The 26239-nt window shown below is 42.1% G+C and overlaps 1 protein-coding gene across 2 annotated transcripts in view; it reads left to right on the top strand.

Annotated features, from left to right (window-relative positions):
- Window positions 1–8817: 8817 nt before the first annotated feature.
- Window positions 8818–26239, top strand: part of LOC128697018 (uncharacterized) — a 56176-nt gene continuing 38754 nt past the window's right edge. The window contains exon 1 of one of the 2 annotated variants that reach the window (XM_070095209.1): window positions 8818–8948. The gene's annotated coding sequence lies outside the window, so the exon portion shown is untranslated. The remainder of the gene's footprint in view (window positions 8949–26239) is intronic. The other variant, XM_053788523.2, reaches the window with a different exon arrangement.

Here is a 26239-nt window from a genome sequence, read left to right as displayed (position 1 = left end):
GGATAGATATGGAAAGCAGGAAGTGGGAGCTGCATATCAAAGCAGCAGAGGCTAGGATACAGAGTTTAGAAGAGGAACTAAAAAATCTGAAACAGCCTAAAGAACTAAAGAATATTTTGGGATTGACAACAGAGACTGCTACCTCAGCCACAAATAAGGGGACTGTAGGGAAAGAAGGGGCACAACTGCATGGGGAGGCTCTATCACAGGAGACTGTAGTAAATGAAAGAGCTAAGCTTTATGTGGAGGCCCTAACAGACAACAACAGAGCCCAAGGAAAGCCGAGAAGGGAAAATGACAGGCCACTGAGCCCAAGTACATTAGCCAGTGAAACTGAAGAAAGGAAAGCTGCAGTGCAGGAAACCAAATTAAATGAGGGGATACACAGGGATAAGCAGTGGGAGAATGAAAGGGTGAGGTCAGTCTTTGTGTATGGGCTCCAGGAAGCTGAAGGGGAAACATATGAAGCAAGAAAACAAGGGAAAAAAAAAGCAATTGAAAGCATCATGAAAGCAATAGGAGAAGACGACATGACCCAGCTGGAAAATTTTCGGAGAATAGGGGGGTTTGTAAAAAAAAGAACCCGGCCAGTGAAAGTGACCTTCAAGGCAGAAGCGACTCGGACCAGGATCCTGCAGGAGAAAGCACGATTAAGGGACATGCCGGCATACAGGAAGGTGTATCTCGACCGCGACAGATCACAAGAAGAAAGGCAGAAACTGAGAGAGATGTTACAAAGGCGAAAGGAGGAAAGAGAGGGGATGGAGAAGACAGACAGGAGATCCCAGACCCAGGAAGAAGATCAAATACAGCCTCCCTCACAACTTCCTATAGAAGCCTCCCAACCAGGTCAACCCCAGTGCAACCAAACACTCTAAATCAAAACACCCATGCCACATCCAATGCCCCCACCCACTACATTACAAACTCCACCCCTACAGCAACAACCCATAGTTCCTTACCAGGTCTCCCACTTCCCCAACCCCAATATACCTCCCAGACCACAGTCTTAGAAAAGAAGTTGAAGGTGTGGTATACAAATGCAGATGGAATAACAAACAAGTATGAGGAGTGGCACGAAAGAATCAAAGAGACATCCCCAGACATAATAGCACTCACAGAAACAAAACTCACCAGAATAATAACAGATTCAATCTTTCCATCCGGATACCAAATCCTCAGGAAAGACAGAGGGAGGAGAGGGGGAGGAGGAGTTGCACTGCTCATTAAAAACCAGTGGGATTTTGAGAAAATGGAAGGAATGGATGGCATGGGCGAAAGGGACTACTTAGTAGGAACAATCCAGTCTGAGGGACATAAGGTGATAATTGCAGTAATGTACAACCCACCACAGAACTGCAGGAGGCCAAGAGAAGAATATGATGAGAGCAACAGAGCAATGATCGACACACTAGCCGAGGTGGCCAGGAGAGCACACATGGGAGGAGCAAAGTTACTAGTTATGGGTGATTTCAATCACAAGGAGATTGACTGGGAAAACCTGGAGCCCCATGGGGGTCCCGAAACATGGAGAGCCAAGATGATGGATGTGGTACTGGAAAACCTCATGCATCAACATGTTAGAGACACTACCAGAGAGAGAGGAGAGGATGAACCAGCAAGACTGGACCTTGTATTCACCATGAGTAGTTCGGACATCGAGGGTATCATGTATGAAAGGCCTCTGGGAGCTAGTGATCATGTGGTTCTGTGCTTCGACTACATAGTTGAGCTCCAAGTGGAGAGAGTAGCAGGAATAGGCTGGGAAAAACCAAACTACAAAAGGGGGAATTACTCAGGCATGAGGAACTTCCTTCAAGACATTCAGTGGGAGAGGGAACTGACAGGAAAACCAGTACAAGAAATGATGGACTATGTAGCAACAAAATGCAAGGAGGCAGAGGAGAGGTTTGTTCCCAAGGGAAACAGAAATAATGGGAAGAACAGAACGAGTCCTTGGTTCACCCAAAGGTGTAGGGAGGCAAAAACTAGGTGTACTAGAGAATGGAAAAGGTACAGAAGACAGAGAACTCAGGAAAATAAAGAAATCAGCCGAAGAGCCAGGAACGAATATGCACAGATAAGAAGGGAGGCTCAGAGACAATATGAAAATGACATAGCATCAAAAGTAAAGACTGACCCGAAGCTGTTGTACAGCCACATCAGGAGGAAAACAACAGTCAAGGACCAGGTAATCAGACTGAGGAAGGGTGATGGGGAATTCACAAGAAACGACCAAGAGGTATGTCAGGAGCTCAACACAAGATTTAAAGAGGTATTTACAGTGGAACCCAGTAGGACTCCAGGAAATCAGAACAGGGGGGCACACCCGCAAGTGCTGGATGAGGTACATATAACCAAGGAGGAGGTGAAGAAGCTGCTATGCGAACTTGACACCTCAAAGGCGGTGGGACCAGACAACATCTCTCCATGGGTCCTTAAAGAGGGAGCAGAGATATTGTGTGAGCCATTAACAAAGATCTTCAACACATCACTTGAAACTGGGCAACTCCCTGAGGTATGGAAAATGGCAAATGTAGTCCCAATTTTTAAAAAGGGAGACAGACATGAGGCACTAAACTACAGACCTGTATCACTAACGTGTATAGTATGCAAGGTCATGGAGAAGATCATCAGGAGGAGAGTGGTGGGGCACCTGGAAAGAAACAAGTGTATAATTGACAACCAGCACGGTTTCAGGGAAGGAAAATCCTGTGTCACAAACCTACTAGAGTTTTATGACAAGGTGACAGAAGTAAGACAAGAGAGAGAGGGGTGGATCGACTGCATATTTTTGGACTGCAAGAAGGCCTTCGACACAGTTCCTCACAAGAGGTTACTGCAAAAGCTAGAGGATCAGGCACACATAACAGGAAAGGCACTGCAATGGATCAGAGAATACCTGTCAGGGAGGCAACAACGAGTCATGGTACGCGACGAGGTGTCAGAGTGGGCGCCTGTGACAAGCGGGGTTCCACAGGGGTCAGTCCTAGGACCTGTGCTGTTCTTGGTATATGTGAACGACATAACTGAAGGGATAGACTCAGAAGTGTCCTTGTTTGCAGATGATGCGAAGTTAATGAGAAGAATCAAATCGGATGAGGATCAGGCAGGACTACAAAGAGACCTGGACAGGCTACAAGCCTGGTCCAGCAACTGGCTCCTTGAATTTAACCCTGCCAAATGCAAAGTCATGAAGATTGGGGAAGGGCAAAGAAGACCGCAGACACAATATAGTTTAGATGGCCAAAGACTGCAAACCTCACTCAAGGAAAAAGACCTGGGGGTGAGTATAACACCGAGCATATCTCCTGAGGCGCACATCAATCAGATAACTGCTGCAGCATACGGGCGCCTGGCAAACCTACGGATAGCGTTCCGATACCTCAGTAAGGATTCGTTTAAGACTCTGTATACCATTTATGTCAGGCCCATACTGGAGTATGCAGCACCAGTTTGGAATCCACACCTAGTCAAGCACGTCAAGAAATTAGAGAAAGTGCAAAGGTTTGCAACAAGACTAGTCCCAGAGCTACGGGGATTGTCCTACGAAGAAAGGTTGAGGGAAATCGGCCTGACGACACTGGAGGACAGGAGGGTCAGGGGAGACATGATAACGACATATAAAATACTGCGCGGAATTGACAAGGTGGACAAAGACGGGATGTTCCAGAGAAGGGACACAGACACAAGAGGTCACAATTGGAAGTTGAAGACTCAGATGAATCAAAGGGATGTTAGGAAGTATTTCTTCAGTCATAGAGTAGTCAGGCCGTGGAATAGCCTAGAAAGTGACGTAGTGGAGGCGGGAACCATACATAGTTTTAAGGCGAGGTATGATAGAGCTCATGGAGCAGGGAGAGAGAGGACCTAGTAGCAATCAGCGAAGAGGCGGGGCCAGGAGCTGTGACTCGACCCCTGCAACCACAAATAGGTGAGTACAAATAGGTGAGTACAGGAGGTACTACCGTCCTGTCAAGTGAGTGTGAAACAGAAACCTGTAACTGCTTTATATGATGGTAGGATTGCTGGTGTCCTTTTTCTGTCTCATAAACATGCTACTTCTACTTACACTTAGGTCACACTACACAGACATGGACATGCATATATATACATACACATTTCTAGGTTTTCCTTCTTTTTTCTTAAGAGTTCTTGTTCTTTATTTCCCTTATTCTCTATGGGGAAGTGGAAAAGATTCATTCCTTTGTAAGTCATGCGTGTCATAGGACACAACTAAAATGCTGGGAGCAATGGGCTAGTAACTTCTTCTGTATATATTACTAAAAATGAGAAAAAGAAAAACTTTATAAAACTGGGATGTTTGAATGTGCGTGGATGCAGTGCAGATTAGAAAGACATAATTGCTAATGTTATGAATGAAAAGAAGCTGGATGTCCTAGCTTTAAGCGAAACAAAGTAGAAGGGGGTAGTGGAATTTCAGTGGAGAGAAATAAATGGGATTAAGTCAGGAGTATCTGAGAGAGTTAGAGCTAAGGAAGAAGTAGCAATAATGTTGAAGGATCAGTTATGGAAAGAGAAGAGAGAATATAAATGTATAAATTCAAGGATTATATGGATTAAAATAAAGGTTGGATGAAAAAGTGGGTCATAATAAGTTTGTATGCACCTGGAGAAGAGAGAAGTGTAGAGTGTAGAAGTGTAGAAGAGTAGGAACTTTTGAGCCAAGTGAGAGACTGATTGTGGTAGAGGACTTAAATGCTAAAGCAGGAAAAATATTTAGAGAGGGTGTGATAGGTTAGTTTGGGGTGCCAGGTGTAAATGATAATGGGGGGGGGGGTACTTTGATTGAGCTTTGTATAGAAAGGGGTTTGGTTATAAGTAATACATTTTTTAAGAAAAAGAGGGTAAATGAATATACAAGATATGATAAAGGGTATAATGACAGTAGTTTGTTGGACTACGTATTGGTAGATAACAGACTGTTGGGTAGACTTCAGGATGTACATGTTTATAGAGGGGCCACCAATATATCAGATCACTTTTTAGTTGTAGCTAGAGTGAGAGTAAAAGGTAGATGGGATATAAGAAAAATGGAAGCAGCAAGTAAGAGAGAGGTGAAGGTTTATAAACTAAATGAGGAGGCAGTTAGGGTACCATATAAATATGGGGGATAGATAGGCTAGGGAGAGTATAGGCAATGGGGTAGAAGATGTATGGGGTCAGTTTAAAAATGTAGTGTTAGAGTGTTCAGCAGAAGTTTGTGATTACAAGAAAGTGGGTGAGGGAGGGAAGAGCGATTGGTGGAATGATAATGTAAAGAGAGTAGTAAGAGAGAAAAAGTTAGCATATGAGAGGTTTTTACAAAGTAGAAGTGATGCAAGTTGGGAGGAGTATGTGGAGAGAAAAAGAGAGGTTAACAAAGTGGTGAAGCAATGTAAAAAGAGAGAAAAATGAGAGGGTGGGTGAGATGTTAACAAATTTTGTTGATAATAAGAAAAAGTTTTGGAGTGAGATTAGTAAGTTGAGAAAGTCTAGGGTACGAATGGATTTGATAACTAAAAATATGAGAAGAGAGTTATTAAATGGAGAGCTAGAGGTATAAGAAAGACGGAGGGAATATTTTGAGGAATTGTTAAATGTTGAAGAAAATAGGGAAGCTGTGGTTTCATGTATAGGGCAAGGAGGAATAACATTGGCTGGTCAGATACTGACTTTAGGTGCCTGTCCAGCGTCTTCTTGAAGACAGCCAGGGGTCTATTGGTAATCCCCCTTATGTATACTGAGAGGCAGTTGAATAGTCTTGGGCCCCTGACACTGTGTTGTCTCTTATCGTGCTAGTGGCGCCCCTGCCTTTCATTGGGGGGATGTTGCATCTCCTGCCGAGTCGTTTGCTTTCATAGGGAGTGATTTTCATGTGCAAGTTTGGTATTAATCCCTCTAGAATTTTCTAAGTGTATATAATCATGTATCTCTCCAGCCTATGCTCTAGGGAGTACAGGTTGAGAAACTTTAAGCATTCCCAGTAATTGAGGTGTTTTATCCCTGTTATGTGTGCAGTGAAGGTTCTCTGTATATTTTCTAGATCAGGAATTCCACCTGCCTCGATAGGTGCTGTTAGTGTGCAGCAATATTCCAGCCTAGATAGAACAAGCGACCTGAAGAGTGTCATGATGGGCTTGGCATCCCTAGTTTTGAAGGTTCTCATTATCCATCCTGTCATTTTTTCTAGCAGATGTGATTGATACAATGTTATGGTCTTTAAAGGTAAGATCTTATGACATGATCACTCCTAGGTCTTTTACATTAGTTTTTTGCTCTATTGTGTGGTTGCAATTTGTTTTATACTCCGGTATAGTTTTAATTTTCTCACGTTTTCTGTATCCGAGTAAACACTCCTCAAGGACCATGACATTGTATCAATCTCATCTGCTAGAAAAATGACAGGGTGGATAATGAGAACCTTCAAAACTGGGGATGCCAAGCCCATGATGACACTCTTCAGGTCGCTTGTTCTATCTAGGCTGGAATATTGCTGCACACTAACAGCACCTTTCAAGGCAGGTGAAATTGCTGACCTAGAAAATGTACAGAGAACCTTCACGGCGCGCATAACAGAGATAAAACACCTTAACTGCTGGGAACGCAGGAGAGATACATGATTATACTGTGATTACACTGTGGAAAATATTTTCCGAAAATTATATGGTATAATTTTTATAATGTAAATGTACATGATTAATGCATTACTGTTGGTCTAAAACATATCTGAAAGCGAAAGAGAACCAACAGAAGTTCTGCGCATGCGCTGAGCTCCGAGAGGGGAGGCCTGGGCATGTATCTGAGCAGTGTCGTAGAGCATAGGCCTATGGCGTGGGTGTCCTTATTAACATGGAACCAGGAATTGGCGGGTCCGTCGGCCGAAACGTGATTAGTAATTGATATTCTCCCCATTTTTTTTCTTATTCGCCGGTATTCTCCCGGCCCGGGTCTTTTCCAAGTAGTGGTGACCCGGCCTTGGCTCCCTATCTGGGGAGTGTCTCGAGACTTAAGTCTCCCATTTAAAGACCATAAACTGAACAGGAGAATACTTCTCGACTTCATTAATGACAAAATAAATAAATGTAATAATATTGAGGAAACAAGCTCAAATACTACTTTGAGTACAGCCAACAGATCCTACATTTATTCATCTTTAACAATGCCAAAACAAAACAAAAAAACTTGAAAAAATAAAGAAAAACATTGCAATATCAGAGAAACACTTGTTCCGATCTGACCTTGAGTACAGGTAACATCTCAGTGAATCTGATCTTACATTTCCTTGCCTTCAATTATGCAAAATCACCTATCTCATCATCAAAATCAATGGTTTTCCCTATATAGGCTTATTTGTACTTTGTTAATATATAATAGGCTATATAGAAATGAAGGATTCTTCTCTTATGTTGGTGCAGCACTGTTTTGGTCATTAGTGTCACCTTCTTTAGAGGCTCTATGTTGTCACCCCCTAAATGGTATCACCCGGGGCGGCCCGCCCCCCTTACGACGCCTCTGGTTGTGGGTGCTACAACGATCTCCAGTGACAACCAATGAAATTGGGTAAGTGGTGGTCTCGTTATGTTAACACGTGTAACCCCTTCCCCCCTTTTCTAATCAGTCCAATTTATCCATACAGTCCACAACTAATTAGCAGCGGCCGTACTTGTGGGTGCTGTCCACTTCTAAGTTATACTACTGGCCCAGGATAGATGCGCCTGGTGCGTGTGGCATCGGAGGGAGTAACTCAAAGCGGCCAGAAGTGACTCAAGTTTTCCCACACTCTTCCGTGGGGTAACTACTGTAAATAATGTATGGGTGTCACCTTCCAAGGAGATTATTTGTATGAATGTAAGGACGAAGTTCATACAGGTACCCATATAAAAATCCCACATACACTTTGAAAATGCTAGAGGGATTAGTACCAAACTTGCACACGAAAATCACTCCCTATTAAAGCAAAAGATTCTGCAGGACATGCAGCATTCTCACAATGAGAAGCAGGGGCGCCACGAGTACAATGAGAGACAACACAATAAGTGTCAGGGGCCCAAGACTATTCAACCGCCTCCCAGTATACATAAGGGGGATTACCAATAGACCCCTGGCTGTCTTCAAGCAGGCACTGGACAGGCAACTAAAGTCAGTACCTGACCAGCCGGGCTGTGGTTCGTACGTTGGATTACGTGCGGCCAGCAGTAACAGCCTGGTTGATCAGGCCCTGATCCACCATGAGGTCTGGTCACAGACCAGGCCCCGGGGGCGTTGATCCCTGGAACTCTCTCCAAGCTATACACCAATAAATGCATTACGGTTTCTCTTAGCTCAATAATAAACCTTTTGGCTTACCATCAAAGGTCCCGGGTTCAATGTCGCCAGTTGAAGCTTAGGTAAATCATTATTCACCTACTGCCCCTATTAACCTAGCAGTACACACACACAAAAAAAAAAAAAAAGTGTTGCTATCGTGAGTCTTATTTTACGGAGGAGGACAAATGATCTCCATGGCAATAAGCAGCACTACTACGATTTCTGGGGTTGTCCTTGGTTAGGTGAATAAGTTTATTCAAGTACAGGTACGATAAGTACAGTTATGCAAATTATCATACATAACAGCATATGCGTAGATTAACTAGGATACCCCACCCCCCCCCCAAAAAAAAAGTCAAAGTTACTTATTTCCTTGGATCTTTTCGGGGACAATGATGCTAAAACATTATTTGTCTGCTACCTTATGGTAGATATGTTCGTCCCAGCTACTGTGTTAGCCCTTGAAAGTCGCCTGACTTCCATTTTCTTTGTTTCTTTATTGATCCATAGTGAGTGAGGAGCCAGTCAGTGGTCTGCCAACACAGCTGTTGTTGTTTACAAGTGGCAGCGGCCATGTGGACCAGAGTGCCTGCATTACGGAGATGAACGGGTTCAACAGATCTATTGTACTCTGACAGGTAACGTAACAGTGACTTAAAGATATGTTATGAAGACTGTAAGACTCAGTATTTACAATGTGTATATTCAAGTGTTTGTAAATTATCTAATGAGGGAATTCACGAAGACAACAATTATTACCTCAACAAGTGTTGTTAATTTAATTATAGAACATAACTTTATAGTATTATGCAGGTGAACGTAAATTTAACGTTACCGGCTAATAGTCTTCATTTACCAAAGAAAATGATTTATATTGCAGTTAAATGCTTGAAAAATTCGTGACCTCATATCAAGAATTATAACAGAAGACCTCAGGTTATACTTCAACTTTTATATATCTGGTTAAGTTTTATTTATATTACGTTGCTCAGCTCTGGTCCACATATTACTTATAAATGTCTTGGATAATATACCGAAAAGGATGATTAACTTAATTCCAAGTATTAGAAGTGTTTCCTGCGATAATACCTCGTAATATTCAGCAAGAAGTAGAATTAGGGAAGATATGAGTGAAGTGTACGAAGGGAAAACACTAATAAATGGAGGGATATTAAGAATTCTTTGAAAATATTCAACCAAACAAGGACTTACAACAATGGATTCAAGTTAGTGAAATACTTGTTTGTTAACAGTTGTAGATGAGAGGAACAAACTACCATATAGTGTCATTCGGATAAGAACTCTGGGTACTTTAAATATGTGTAGGTTGACCTGCCTAGCATAATATTAAATAATAATAATAATAATAATAATAATAATAATAATAATAATAATAATAATATATTTATTTAGTTGCATGTACAAGGTATATAGTTCAAGTTGACATCAATAACATACTACTATATAGAAAGCCGCTTGTTTTGCAGAGCATTTCCTGCAAATTAGGTCACTTTTGTCCCAGGATGCGACCCACACCAGTCCACTAACACCCAGGTACCCATTTTACTAATGGGTGAACATAGAAAACCGGTATAAAGAAACACGCCTTATGTTTCTACCCTCGCTGGAAATCGAACCCAGACCCTCGCCGTGTGAAGCGAGAGCTTTAGCTACCAGGCCACGGTACACCGAGGCCAGTAGGTCTGCTGCAGTGTTCTTTCTTGTATTCTTGTGCTGATACTGTCAGGTAAACAGATTTATCTATGATCTCTGTATATTAAGCTGTTATAGTTCAGCAGGATCAGTTCAGGCAGTTCTTATGTTATTGTTGTTCTGTATTTACAGAACAAAAGTTGTACAAGAACTGCCTGAATTTTTACTTTCACGGTTGAGCACTAAACTCGTAGGAGTTCTACATCGCCAAAGGAATGAAAGGTAATCTGATTTGATTCAAGGAAAGAGAGTATAGATCCATTTCCTTGGATTAAGAGCCGTTCACCGATAGTCGAAAACCTTTTCATGACACGATGATTGACACATTATTTTATATGAGATGTTCGTAAAAATGAAGACTATTTACCAGACCACACGACCGACTTTATAACCATTGCTAAATAAACATAAATGGATGAATATTTTGCATGCTATTTTTTGTCAATTCTTTTTTTTTCAGTTATCCTAAGTTATACCCTTCTGGGATCCCTTCCATAATTTTTAGAGTGCACTAATAAGCCAGCAGAATGCTTCGGTCAGAATACCAAAAGTTCCAACTGCGGGTCATTATACGAGAATGACTTATCGCCTCTGGAGTCCTAAACAAAACGTAAATGGATATAACTGACCACAATTTTTAAAGGGGTGGACCGGTAAGCCAGCGGAAGGCCTCGGTCAGATGACCAAAAGCTCAAACGGCGGGTTATCATCTAAGACCCGCGTCAGGAAACACTTGTCCTGTTTCCTGACGAACTTTAACTAACCTTAACCTCTGGAGTCCTAGGGTCATGAAACATCTTGGAACAAGGGAGGGAAATAAGTAAGCAAATGTGTTGATCTTTATGGACAATCCGCTCTGCCAGTACTTTCTGGAATATTCTCTAACGTATAGTAGCACAGGGTTACATAAGAACATAAAGAAAGAACACTGCAGCAGGCCTACTGGCCCATACGAGGCAGATCCAAGTCTCCTACCGGCTTAAGCCAATGCCCCAACATAATCCATTACTGCTGCTCCCTTTGTGTTTGACTAAGAAGTCTGCTGTGTAGGTGAAACATTTCATCAATAAAGATACCCAAGTGTTGCACATGTGTCTTAATCATCAACAAGCCTCGTAGGCTACAAAGAAACTATTATAATACTGATGAATTAGACACTTGTGCAACACTCGGGTATCTTTATTATGGAAAAGTATGGCCAACCAGTGGCTTCCTTAGTCCAATACAGAGAGGGGTTGAAGATCAGAAGTTTGAGGTAATTAGTCCCTCAGTCTGGAGTCGATGTGATCAGTCCATCAATGAAGACTGATCGCATCAATCAAGATTAAGAGGAGCTTACGACGACGTTTCGGTCTGACTTGGACCACTTACAAAGTCACACTAACAGAAAGGAATGAAGGAGGCAGCATACATAGGCCAGCAGACAGTGACGGGACAAGAGAGGTAGTGGTGGTGGCAGTAGTAATGAAGTCAGTCTTTGACTTCTTTATTACTACTACTACCACTGCCACCACTACTACTACCACCACCACCTCTCCACCTCCCCTCTTCCCACCTCCCCCGTCCCGCCCCCGTCTGCTGGCCTATGTATACTGCCTCCTCCTCTCCTTTCTGTAGTGTGACTGTAAATGGTCCAAATCGGACCGAAACGTCGTCCCATGCTCCTCTCTCCTACGTGCGGGTTGTGTATTGCACCAGTCACGGTAATGTGCCAACTATTCAGAAGCATATGAGAAAGAAAAGGTGAGTATACTGAATGTAGGTAACAGTAAGATTCACCAGCCATCTGTGGCTCACATACAGCACATCTGATTCGTATAATAATATAAAGTTACATAAAACCTGTCTGAGTGTGTGGGTACATTTACTACCTGGGTAAAATGATTCCATACGTCACTAGATCCGTTGATGTTGATTAATTGTGGTTTTGGGCTGACTACCGCTGTTCATGTTTATTCTGTAACTAGCTTTCTGTAAGCTCCCTTCATAAAGAGAGAGAGCGACTGGGTGGAGGTAGAGTAGTGGAATGGTACCCACACTGCACTGTAACATGTCCTGATGCTTTACACTTCTGCCTTGCTTCAAAGAGAATTTCCCCTCTGTCTGTTGCTAGTCTTTCAACATTGCATACCCCTCAAGGAAGGTTCCTTGATGTTGGTGAGGGGCTCTTGATTTAGGGAATTGGATCTGTGCTCCAGTTCCCCGAATTAAGGCTGAATGCCTTCCAAATCCCCCCCCAGGCGCTGTATAATCCTCCGGGTTTAGCGCTTCCCCCTTGATTATAATAATAATAATCAACATTGCATAACTCCTGACGACGCACGAGTGCGAGAGATCTTGATCTAAAGATTTCTGTTCCCACGTGGCTTGTTCTGCATTGTTAAGATCGCCTGTTTGCAATTGTTTTGCATATATATATATATATATATATATATATATATATATATATATATATATATATATATATATATATATATTTATTTATTGTAACCACGGAAGAGTGGCATTGATCAATAAGAACACTGCGCTAGCCGAGGATTCGAACCCATGTTGTACTGGCCCGCCATTAAGTGGTCCTGTGGGTTAAGGCATCATGTGGTTCTCGCTCACAATGGAGGGCCAGCACAACATGGGTTCGAATCCTTGGCTAGCGCAGTGTTGTTATTGATATATATATATATATATATATATATATATATATATATATATATATATATATATATATATATATATATATGTGTGTGTGTGTGTGTACTCACCTAGTTGAGGTTGCAGGGTCGAGTCCGAGCTCCTGGCCCTGCCTCTTCACTGGTCGCTACTAGGTCACTCTCCCTGAACCGTGAGCTTTATCATACCTCTGCTTAAAGCTATGTATGGATCCTGCCTCCACTACATCGCTTCCCAAACTATTCCACTTCCTGACTACTCTGTGGCTGAAGAAATACTTCCTAACATCCCTGTGATTCATCTGTGTCTTCAACTTCCAACTGTGTCCCCTTGTTACTGTGTCCAATCTCTGGAACATCCTGTCTTTGTCCACCTTGTCAATTCCTCTCAGTATTTTGTATGTTGTTATCATGTCCTCCCTATCTCTCCTACCCTCCAGTGTCGTCAGGTTGATTTCCCTTAACCTCTCCTCGTAGGACATACCTCTTAGCTCTGGGACTAGTCTTGTTGGAAACCTTTGCACTTTCTCTAGTTTCTTTACGAGTTTACGTGCTCTGTACTCACCTATTTGTACTCACCTATTTGTGGTTGCAGGGGTCGAGTCTTAGCTCCTGGCCCCGCCTCTTCACCGGTTGCTACTGGGCCCTCTCTCTCCCCGCTCCATGAGCTTTATCAAACCTCGTCTTAAAACTGTGTATGGTTCCTGCCTCCACTACGTCATGTTCTAGGCTATTCCACTGCCTTACAACTCTATGACTGAAGAAATACTTCCTAATATCTCTCTGACTCATTTGTGTCTTCAACTTCCAATTGTGGCCTCTTGTTTCTGTGTCCCCTCCCTGAAACATCCTGTCTTTGTCCACCTTGTCTATTCCACGCAGTATTTTATATGTCGTTATCATGTCTCCCCTGACCCTCCTGTCCTCCAGTGTGTGTGTGTGTGTGTGTGTGTGTGTGTGTCATGCTGAACTGTTATATCTTGGAGATTGGTTATCCTTTGATATTTAACTATTGTAAGAGAATATGATCATCACTTAATATTATAGCGCAAAAGTCCTCGTTTATTGCTAGAATAGAGTCTTTCAGCGTTATATTATTATCTGTTAAAATATATAAAAAATACCATGGTATTATCCCTATATTATTATTATTATTATTATTGTTAGGTAGGATTATGTATATAGAGCGTAAGTCTCGGAACCATCCGGTGAATTGTTCAATTGTTTATGTCCGGCTGACTGACGTTTGGGTCAGGTGATCCAACCTGACGACAGGTCAACAGTCTGGCAGATAGTCAGTCCGCTCCCTGTTCTAGCCTTGACAACTGATCGTATATTGGTTCTCTCTTAGGGTGTACAGTTTGAATGGGTTTGAGAATTAGTCTTTAGAGCTGACTCAGTTTGTTCCTCATTGCTCTGAAAGATTGTTTTGATATTTATATTCTTGGTCAGTTCAGTAATTCATAGAGATACGTCTTCTCAGACAAACTCTTGCTTTCTACTTCCTTTATGGCCGGATTCAAAGGTCTTGTTGAATCTTGTACATCTTGTAGTTTGAGTTTACACAGTCTTGTTAAGACAAAGACGTAAATGTTAGTGAAGACTTAATTACAGGAAGAATAATTAATCTTCCTTATTAATGTGATATTTCCATGATTTTGAACTAAATATATATATTATTGTAAATTTATTGTACAATTTTTTTTTTTTTTTTTTTTTTTTTTTTTTTTTTTTTTTTTTTTTTTTTTTTTTTTTTTTTTTATATTCGCCGGTATTCTCCCGGCCCGGGTCTTTTCCAAGTAGTGGTGACCCGACCTTGGCTCCCTATCTGGGGAGTGTCTCGAGACTTAAGTCTCCCATGGGAGGAGGTACAGTACCTCCTCATCTTTGGGACCAAGTGTCCCCAGGCCTAGCCACATTCCCCGCCCTCACGGGGCTCGTAGGGAGAAGTTAGGCCTCTGGTCTGCCATCTACCCCGCCTCAAATGGGCTCGTGGGGATGGCAGTCTTATGAGCTGCAGATGGTAGCAAGCTCAGACTATTATATATATTATTGTACAAAGTATTAAGATATAATATTAGGTACAGAGAAAAGATAAAGTATTGTATTTAAATACTATAATAAATTTGAATATTATTCTATGGAGTTTCCCAGTTGAAATTATTTCCCCTAGACTCTAAAATACCTTTAACTAACTCGGATCCAAAATCTTGTTGCATAAGAAAAATATAGTAACGGACCACATTCTGAAGTTCTTTATAAAATTTCTTATTCGCAACAGAACAGGTAAAATTGGTCATTTAGCAAGAACTCATTTAAAAATAAGTTTTTTCTTAAATTTTCTCTTATACGTTTAAAGATATATATTTTTTTCATTTATGTTAATTTAAAAATTAATAATTTTGCACCAAAAGATCCGTAGAAAATTTACCTAACCTTATTATAACAAGTGCAATAATTTACAACTTCCCCCACACTCACAACTGGCTCTTCCTCACTCCTACAAGATGTTATTCCTCCTTGCCCTATACACGAAATCACAGCTTCCTTATCTTCATCAACATTTAACAATTCCTCGAAATATTCTCTCCATCTTCCTGATACCTCTCTCTCCCTCTCCTTAATAACTCCTATTTTTAACTAAAAAAGTCCATTCGTTCCCTAGGCTTCCTCAACTTATTAGTCTCACTCCAAAACATTTTCTTATTCTCAACAAAATTTGTTGATAACATCTCACCCACTCTCTCATTTGCTCTCTTTTAACATTGCTTCACCACTCTCTTAACCTCTCTTTTTCTCTCCATATACTCCTTGCATTACTTCTACTTTGTAATAACCTCTCATATGCTAACCTTTTCTCTTTACATCATCAGTCCACCAATCATTCTTCTTCCCTTCCACACCCACACTTCTGTAACCACAAACTTCTGCTGAACACTCTAACACTATGTTCTTAAACTTACCCTATACATCTACCCCATTGCTTATGCTCTCACTAGCCCATCTGTTATCCAACAGTTGTTCATATCTTACCCTAACTACCTCCTCCTGTAGTTTAAAAATCTTCACTTCTCTTACTTGCTGTTTCCATTTTCCTTGTATCCCATCTACCTTATACTTACACTGTAGCTACAACTAAAAAGTGATCTGCTATATCTGTGGCCCCTCTATAAACATGTACATCCTGAGGTCTACCTGACAGTCTTTTACCTATACTTACGTATATATGCAGTTTTTAATGAAATATGCAAAACAACCACAGTAATATCACCTGTTTTCTCTGATCTTATTGCATACAATTTTTAATGTTTATAAACATATTTAATGGAAGTCCTGAGGTTATTACAACTCGAATGTATCGCTAATCAGCAATGCCCTCAATTGACAGATGTCTCCTGACACCGATACAACGTCCTTATAACAGTCTCTTTCTGCTATTTTTTTATCACTTTCCGTCTATGCTTTATTCCAACCAGATACGTAAGAGTTAAGGAGAAACGTATACGAGAAGGTGAGAGGCAGGTTACGTGTGAAATATGATAAAGGATGTAGGTGGAACCCGCAGGGTGGGCGGGGCTAGACTCAGCGTAGTAGTAATGATGGGTTGGATTGGTAATATCTAGGTCGATAGTGTATAACAAAAATCAACATTAGGATTGGTGCTAGTATGTTTCTTCAAAGAAAATTTCAAAATTACAGGTTTTCATGCCATGACCAGTCTACCACCACGTAAAACAAATCACGAAGTTTGCAGTGGATTTGATACAGACCTGGTGTTTCCCACATGTTTGGTTGTCTGTTTTATAGGAAAGTGGTTCCTTGCTGGAAAGCGAAAACAAATGTTCTGCAAGTTTCTCTTTGGGTTTCTAGATCTATGGACTTGAAATAGTTATCGTTAGTGTTGCTGAGGCATGGCTGAATGAACTAGTCCAGTTTAGTTGGGTTGCAGATTCTTAGGCATTCTGAAAAAGGCTGGAGACCGTTTTTTGTGCTTGAGGAGAATTATGACTGCTCAGTGAAGAAACTGGAGCTACCTTCCCCTTCCTTGGATTTATTTCATATTCCAAGTACTGTTTGATCTCTGCGGGTTTAACATTGCCTCATGAAGGTAAGAATTAGAATAGTCCTTTTTGTGTTATATTTTCTGTCTAAGATTTTTCCTGTAATAGATTACCTGTTATAATACATACTAATTCACAATCAAATTTATAGGTTAATAGGCTTACGGTCTTTGCGATACATTTTGGCCTAAAAAAAAAATAGGGTATATTGCAGTAAGCCTCCTGATCAATGCTTGTCAGGAACAGAGTGACCCTTCTGGTTTAAGCTCGTTAGGTCCTGAGGTACACCTGCTAGTTTAAGCTAGTCAGGTCCACATGGACCCTGCTAGTCTAACCTAGTCAGCTAGAAAGAGATCCTGCTGGTCTAACCTAGTCAGGTTGAAGATTGAAACTATTATGCAACATATAGAAATCTTTGTTGAGGAAACGTTTCGCCACACAGTGGCTTCATCAGTCCAGTACAAAGAAAGGTGAACATCAAAATGGTATACAATACCGACAGGTTGTTAGGTAAGACACATATGCAACAGTTAGACAACTTTATTCCGAAACGTTTCGCCTACACAGTAGGCTTCTTCAGTCGAATACAGAAAGTAGGCAGGAACAGTAGAGATGTGAAGACGATGTAATCAGTCCATCACCCTTAAAGTCGTAGAATTTGAGGTTGTCAGTCCCTCGGCCTGGAGAAGTTCAGTTCCATAGTCAGGAACTATCTGAAGATCAAGCGACAGTGCGGAGACTTAAATACTGTCGGAAGGAGAGGTGCAGGGTAGTAGTAGTAGTAGTAGTGAGAGGCAACTGAGAGGTCATGTCCCTCTCAGATCCAACCCTTCTCACTTGAAAAGCTTGTCCAAGGTGTTTTCTGTACCAAGATGCCACGTGTTGCAGTGTCTGACAAGATGAACATCAAAATGGTATACAATACCGACAGGTTGTTAGGTAAGACACATATGCAACAGTTAGACAACTTTATTCCGAAACGTTTCGCCTACACAGTAGGCTTCTTCAGTCGAATACAGAAACGTTTCGGAATAAAGTTGTCTAACTGTTGCATATGTGTCTTACCTAACACAAAGAAAGGTGTAAGGAGAGGAGCAGTTTGAGGTAATCAGTCCCTCAGCCTGGAGTCGATGTGTTCAGTACATCAATCCTGTAGAAAGTACAGCATAGTGTCGTAGACGTGGCTTATATACTGTAGTCAGGTGAGGCGAAGCAGGAGGAGGCGGGGTCATAGTGGTACCATCCACTAGTCGAAGTAGGTCTTCGTCCAAACGTTGGACAAACGTTGAAGAATTCTTTGTATCAAGATCCCATGATGCTGCAATGTCTAACAGTTGTGATGAATGGTTTAAAAAACCGACAAGTTGAAGATTGAGACACTTATGCAACATATTTATCAGACTAACTTATGCAACATATCACACTAACCTAGTCAGGTAGAAAGGGATCCTGCTGTTCTAATCTAGTCAGGTAGAAAGGGATCCTGCTGTTCTAACCTAGTCATCTAGAAAGGGATCCTGCTGGTCTAACCTAGTCATCTAGAAAGGGATCCTGCTGGTCTAACCTACTCAGGTAGAAAGGGATCCTGCTGGTTTAACCTAGTCATCTAGAAAGGGATCCTGCTGTTCTAACCTAGTCAGCTAGAAAGGGATCCTGCTGGTCTAACCTAGTCGTCTAGAAAGGGAGCCTGCTGTTCTAACCTAGTCAGGTAGAAAGGGAGGCTGTTGGTCTAACCTCGTCAGCTAGAAATGGATCCTGTTGATCTAACCTAGTCAGGTAGAAAGGGATTCTGCTGGTCTAACCTAGTCATCTAGAAAGGGATCTTGCTGGTCTAACCTAGTCATCTAGAAAGGGATCCTGCTGGTCTAACCTAGTCAGGTAGAAAGGGATGCTGCCGTCTAACCTAGTCAGCTAGAAATGGATCCTGTTTAACCTAGTCAGCTAAAAATGGATCCTGCTAGTCTAACCTAGTCAGGTAGAAAGGGATCCTGCTAGTCTAACCTAGTCAGGTAGAAATGGATCCTGCTGGTCTAACCAAGTCAGCTAGAAAGGGATCCTGCTGGTCTAACCTAGTCATTTAGAAAGGGCTCCTGCTGGTCTGACCTAGTTAGCTAGAAAGGGCTCCTGCTGGTCTAATCTAGCCAGCTAGAATGGGATCCTGCTGGTGTAACCTAGTCAGGACCAGAGGAAGTCCTGCTGGTGTAATGTAGTAAGATCCAGAGGGCTTCTTTTTGTCTAAACTAGTCAGGTCATGAGGAAACCTGCTGGTCTCTGTTATAACTAAAAGAAACATTGCTGGTATTGCTAGGCTAGTCAAAACCTAAAGGAGTCTGCAGTCCCAGGACTTATATTTATGTGATGCTCTAAATTCGCGAGGAATATGGAGACTGGATTTTCGTCTGTTTACTACGTCTTATTTTTTTCAAGGAGGAGCAACTAGCAGTCCTAATACTCTGTCTTGAAACTATATCATTATATTTGTAGTCATTTAAATATGAAATATATTAGTGAACATTACCTGATTCGTAATCTAAAAATACGATGTTAACGATTTTGTGTAGTAACACTCCAGGGCAAATACTGACGAGAAACAAGCTGCATAGTATAATTTTACTGAGACACAATATTTTGCATTGTGTAAAGCTTTATCAACCTAGAGGTCATTCTGGGGGGTCAACGCCCCTGCGACCCGGTATTTGGCCAGGCCTCGTAGTGGATCAGGACCTTTATCAAGGAGGCTGTTACTGCTGGCCGCACATAGTCCAACATCTAGGATTTTTTATGTGTAGAATATGATGCTGGATATAGAGATAAGCGATGATTCCAGGATTCTTCGGCATTGAGTGTTGTCTTCTGTGGCGATAAGTCTTGAGTTTCTGTAGTTTATTAAATGGTTGTGTGAATTGCGGTTTTGTACACGATACAAGGAATGCCTGTGTACAACACCGTAATTCACACAACCATTTAATAAACTACAGAAACTCAAGACTTATCGCCACAGAAGACAACACTCAATACCGAAGAATCCTGGAATCATCGCTTATCTCTATATCCGACAACTTCAGCTAGAATAATGGCTTTTATAACATAGCTGAACCACTTGCCAAGAAACTTCTTCATCACTATCCACATAAGAACACAGGAATGGAAGAACACTGCAGAAGGTCTGCTCGCAAACTTATCCAATCTCCCTTCCAAGCTACCGAAGATTTTAGACTCCATAACCCCACTCGGTACATCATGAGATGCAGCATTCTCCACCTGACCTCAACATTCTGAACCTGACTATAAATACTCACGTACCTTCCACGACGTATGCTTGAGCAGCATACGTCGCATCATTGTAGAAACCTTTCTCCATCGGGAGCCAGAGACGGGTCATCGCAAGATTGAGATCCGTGCCAGGACTACGGTCTTGGCGAACATTATACATACACCCCAGGTAGATCTGTTTGTGGTTTGAAAAAGCCCACTGTGTGGGCGAATCGTTGTCAATAAAGGATCACATTATACTACTTATGTGTTTATATTTTCATTGTGTCGGTATTTTATACCACTTTCATCATCCACTTATAAACTTCAGTGATATATCCTCTCATTCAATGTCTCTCAAGAGAATGAAGCTTCAGGGTTCTCAATCTGTCTTCAAATGGGAGATAATTTGTATAGTGGACTAATTTTATAATTTTTCTCTGAATGTTCTCCAATGAATTTATATCCATTCTGTAATATGGCGACCAAAACTGAGCTGCATAATCTAAGTGAGGCCTCACTAGTGATGTATAGAGATGTAAAATAACTTTTGGACTCCTGATACTCATACTTCTTGGGTTAGATTAGGTGAGATTTGTAAGTTAGTTTTAGTCCAAAAATATTTAGATCACTGTCAATGAAAAAAAAATATTTCTATGAATCTGTTAAGCTAATTTTTGGAAAAACCCATTTTTAAGGAAGTTCAACCTATTCGGCAAGTTCGGCATGACACACACACACACACACACACACACACACACACACACACACACACACACACACACACACACACACACACATGCTCCAGGTACCTGGAGCACCTGGAACGGAAAAATATAGCGACAACCAGCACGGATTCATGGAAGGCAAATCCTGTGTCACAAGCCTTCTGGAGTTTTATGACAAAGTAACAGAAATAAGACACGAGAGAGAAGGGTAGGTTGATTGCATCTTCCTGGACTATAGGAAGGCCTTCGACACAGTTCCTCACAAGAGATTAGTGCAGAAGCTGGAGGATCAGGTGCGTATAACAGGAAGGGCACCGCAGTGGATCAGAGAATACCTGACAGGAAGGCAACAACGAGTCATGGTACGGGATGAAGTATCACAGTGGGCGCCTGTGACGAGCGGGGTCCCACAGGGGTCAGTCCTAGGACCAGTGCTATTTTTGGTATATGTGAATGACATGATGGAAGGGTCCCTGTTCGCAGATAATGTGAAGTTAACGAGGAGAATCAAATCAGATGAGGATGAGGCAGGACTACAAAGAGACTGGACAGGCTGAACACGTGGTCCAGCAACTGGCTTCTCGAATTCAACCCCGACAAATGCAAAGTCATGAAGACTGGGGAAGGGCAAAGAAGACCACAGACAGAGTATAGGCTCGGTGGCCAAAGACTGCAAACCTCACTCAAGGAGAAAGATCTTGGGGTGAGCATAACACCGAGCACGTCTCCGGAAGCACACGACCAGATAACTGCTGCAGCATATGGGCGTCTGGCAAACCTGAGAATAGCGTTCCGATACCTTAGTAAGGAATCGTTCAAGATAATGTAAACTGTGTACGTCAGGCCCATACTGGAGTATGCAGCACCAGTTTGGAACCCACACCTGGTCAAGCACATCAAGAAATTAGAGAAAGTGCAAATGTTAGCAACAAGGCTAGTTCCGGAGCTCAGGGGAATGTCCTACGAAGAAAGGTTGAGGGAAATCGGTCTGACGAAACTGGAAGACAGGAGGGTCGGGGAGACATGATACAAAATACTGCATGGAATAGACAAGGTGGACAGAGACAGGATGTTCCAGAGAGGGGAAACAGAAACAAGGGGTCACAATTGGAAGCTGAAGACTCAGATGAGTCAAAGGGGTGTTAGGAAGTATTTCTTCAGTCATAGAATTGTCAGGAAGTGGAATAGTCGAGCAAGTGATGAAGTGGAGGCAGGAACCATACATAACTTTAAGACGAGCTATGACAAAGCTCAGGTAGCAGAGAGAGAGAGGACCTAGTAGCGATCAGTGAAGAGGCGGGGCCAGGAGCTGAGTTCCGACCCCTGCAACCACAATTATTTGAGTACATACATTTAGGCTTCACAGAACAAGCGAAATATTCACAAACACTAACCCCAGACCGAGACTCGAACCTACGAATCTTGGGAAAAGGTACGCAGTCCTCTGCACACCATCCTACCCAGGTCCAGTGTGTGTACTCGCCTAACTGTGGTTGCAGGGGTCGGGTCATAGCTCCTCAGTGTGTGTGTGTGTGTGTGTGTGTGTGTGTGTGTGTGTGTGTGTGTGTGTGTACTCACGTAATTGTTGTTGTAGGGGTCGAGTCATAGCTCCTGGTCCAACCTCTTTACTGGTCGCTACTAGGTCCACTCTCCCTGCTCCATGAGCTTTGTCATACCTCTTCTTAAAGCTATGTATGGATCCTGCCTCCACTGTATAACTCTCCAGACTGTTCCCTTCCTGACAACTCTGTGACTGAAGAAATACTTCCTAACATCTCTGTGACTCATCTAAGTCTTCAGCTTCCAATTGTGATCCCTTGTTACTGTGTCCCATCTCTGGAACATCCTGTCCTTTGTCAATTCCTGTCAGAATTTTATATGTTGTTATCATGTTGTCCCTATCCCCCCTGTCCTCCAATGTCGTCAGGTCGATTTCCCTTAACCTCTCCTCGTAGGACATACCCCTTAGCTCCGGGGCTAGCCTTGTTGCAAACCTATGCACTTTCTCTAATTTCTTGACGTGCTTGATCAGGTGTGGGATCCATACTGGTGCTGCATGCTCCAATATGGGTCTGACATACACGGTGTACAGAGTCGTGAACGATTCATTGCTAAGATGTCGAAACGCTATTCTTAGATTTGCCAGGCGCCCATATGCTGCAGCATATGTGCTCGGTATTATACTCATCCCACAATTCTTTTCTTTGAGTGAAGTTTGCAGTCTTTGGCTCCCTAGCCTGTACTCTGCAGTCTTCTTTGACCTTCCCCAGTCTTCATGACTTTGCACTTGGTGGGGTTAAACTCCAGAGCCAATTGTTGGACCAGTCTGTCCAGATCCCTTTGTAGTTCTACCTGATCCTCATCCACTTGAATTCTCGGCATTAGTTTCACATCGTCTGCAAGCAGGAAAACCTCTGAATTTATCCCTTCCGTCAAGTCATTCACATATACCAGAAACAGCACCAGCCCCAGGCCTGACCCTTGTGGAACCCCACTCGTCACAGACACCCACTCTGACACCTCGTCACGTATAATCACTCGTCGTTTCCTTCCTGACAGGTATTCTCTGATGCATTGCAGTGCCTTTCCTATTATTCCTGCCATCTTTTCTAGCTTTTTCAGTACTCGCTTGTGCGGAACTGTGTCGAAAGCCTTCTTACAGTGCAAGAAACTACAGTCTACCCATCCCTCTCTCCCCTGCCTTACTTCTGTCACCATGTCGTAAAACTCCAGTAGGTTTGTGACACAGGATTTTGCCTCTCTGAAACCGTGCTGGTTATCGTGTATAAGCTCATTCCTTTCTAGGTATTCCACCAGTCTCTACCGGATAAACTTCTCTATGACTTTGCATACTGTACATGTCAATGACACTGGTCTGTAGTTTAATGATACCTACCTGTCTCCTTAAAGGTGTGTGTGTGTGTGTGTGTGTGTGTGTGTGTGTGTGTGTGTATTAGGAAATTCTTATATTTTCAACTTTAATATTGTGATTTCTGCTGTTGCATGTAAATTGTTGGAGGCAGATTCATATGTCACTTTTACTTCGATTATACAACTAAAAACCTGTTTCTACTTTCTTTTTTGCTTTCTTTGCCAGACTCCATTGCGTGTTTTGGATGAGAATTCGGTGTCGCAAATCACAATTTGTATCTCGTCATGCTATTTCAGTAATATTGTGGATTTGATTGTTAAAAATAGGAGAAGAGAGTTACTAAATGGAGAGTTAGAGGTATTGGGAAGATGGAGGGAATATTTTGAGAAACTGTTAAATGTTGATGAAGATAGGGAAGCTGTGATTTCGTGTATAGGGCAAGGAGGAATAACATCTTGTAGGAGTGAGGAAGAGCCAGTTGTGAGTGGGGGGGAAGTTCGTGAGGCAGTAGGTAAAATGAAAGGGGGTAAGGCAGCCGGGATTGATGGGATAAAGATAGAAATGTTAAAAGCAGGTGGGGATATAGTTTTGGAGTGGTTGGTGCAATTATTTAATAAATGTATGGAAGAAGGTAAGGTACCTAGGGATTGGCAGAGAGCATGCATAGTTCCTTTGTATAAAGGCAAAGGGGACAAAAGAGAATGCAAAAAATATAGGGGGATAAGTTTGTTGAGTATACCTGGTAAAGTGTATGGTAGAGTTATTATTGGAAGAATTAAGAGTAAGACGGAGAATAGGATAGCAGATGAACAAGGAGGTTTTAGGAAAGGTAGGGGGTGTGTGGACCAGGTGTTTACAGTGAAACATATAAGTGAACAGTATTTAGATAAGGCTAAAGAGGTCTTTGTGGCATTTATGGATTTGGAAAAGGCGTATGACAGGGTGGATAGGGGGGCAATGTGGCAGATGTTGCAGGTGTATGGTGTAGGAGGTAGGTTACTGAAAGCAGTAAAGAATTTTTACGAGGATAGTGAGGCTCAAGTTAGAGTATGTAGGAAAGAGGGAAATTATTTCCCAGTAAAAGTAGGCTTTAGACAAGGATGTGTGATGTCACCGTGGTTGTTTAATATATTTATAGATGGGGTTGTAAGAGAAGTAAATGGGAGGGTCTTGGCAAGAGGCGTGGAGTTAAAAGATAAAGAATCACACATAAAGTGGGAGTTGTCACAGTTGCTCTTTGCTGATGACACTGTGCTCTTGGGAGATTCTGAAGAGAAGTTGCAGAGATTGGTGGATGAATTTGGTAGGGTATGCAAAAGAAGAAAATTAAAAGTGAATGCAGGAAAGAGTAAGGTTATGAGGATAACAAAAAGATTAGGTGATGAAAGATTGGATATCAGATTGGAGGGAGAGAGTATGGAGGAGGTGAATGTATTCAGATATTTGGGAGTGGACGTGTCAGCAGATGGGTCTATGAAAGATGAGGTGAATCATAGAATTGATGAGGGGAAAAGGGTGAGTGGTGCACTTAGGAGTCTGTGGAGACAAAGAACTTTATCCTTGGAGGCAAAGAGGGGAATGTATGAGAGTATAGTTTTACCAATGCTCTTGTATGGGTGTGAAGCATGGGTGATGAATGTTGCAGCGAGGAGAAGGCTGGAGGCAGTGGAGATGTCATGTCTGAGGGCAATGTGTGGTGTGAATATAATGCAGAGAATTCGTAGTTTGGAAGTTAGGAGGAGGTGTGGGATTACCAAAACTGTTGTCCAGAGGGCTGAGGAAGGGATGTTGCGGTGGTTCGGACATGTAGAGAGAATGGAGTGAAACAGAATGACTTCAAGAGTGTATCAGTCTGTAGTGGAAGGAAGGCGGGGTAGGGGTCGGCCTAGGAAAGGTTGGAGGGAGGGGGTAAAGGAGGTTTTGTGAGCGAGGGGCTTGGACTTCCAGCAGGCATGCGTGAGCGTGTTTGATAGGAGTGAATGGAGACAAATGGTTTTTAATACTTGACGTGCTGTTGGAGTGTGAGCAAAGTAACATTTATGAAGGGGTTCAGGGAAACCGGCAGGCCGGACTTGAGTCCTGGAGATGGGAAGTACAGTGCCTGCACTCTGAAGGAGGGGTGTTAATGTTGCAGTTTAAAAACTGTAGTGTAAAGCACCCTTCTGGCAAGACAGTGATGGAGTGAATGATGGTGAAAGTTTTTCTTTTTCGGGCCACCCTGCCTTGGTGGGAATCTGCCAGTGTGATAATAATAAAAAAAAAATTCAGGGAAACCGGCTGACTGGACTTGAGTCCTGGAGACGGGAAGTACAGTGTCTGCACTCTGAAGGAGGGGTGTTAATGTTGCAGTTTAAAAATTGTAGTGTAAGCGCGCCTCTGGCAAGACAGTGATGGAGTGAATGATGAAAGTTTTTCTTTTTCGGGCCACCCTGCCTTAGTGGGAAACGGCCGATGTGTTAATAATAAAAAAAATATAATTATTATTCACAGTTATATCATGTTCTAAAAAATAAAATGTAATATCTCAATTTAAAAAATTGTTATATTTTGCTGAATGGCATGAGATTAGTAATGTGAACCATATCGGTCCATTTTCACTTACCATTTGTTGTATGGTAGAATCTGACAAGTGTCATT

This window comes from Cherax quadricarinatus, chromosome 49, assembly GCF_038502225.1.
Source record: "Cherax quadricarinatus isolate ZL_2023a chromosome 49, ASM3850222v1, whole genome shotgun sequence".
Classification (NCBI taxonomy): Eukaryota; Metazoa; Arthropoda; class Malacostraca; order Decapoda; family Parastacidae; genus Cherax; species Cherax quadricarinatus.
The sequence above is the reverse complement of the archived record's forward strand: the minus strand, read 5'-3'. Positions and strand labels throughout refer to the sequence as shown.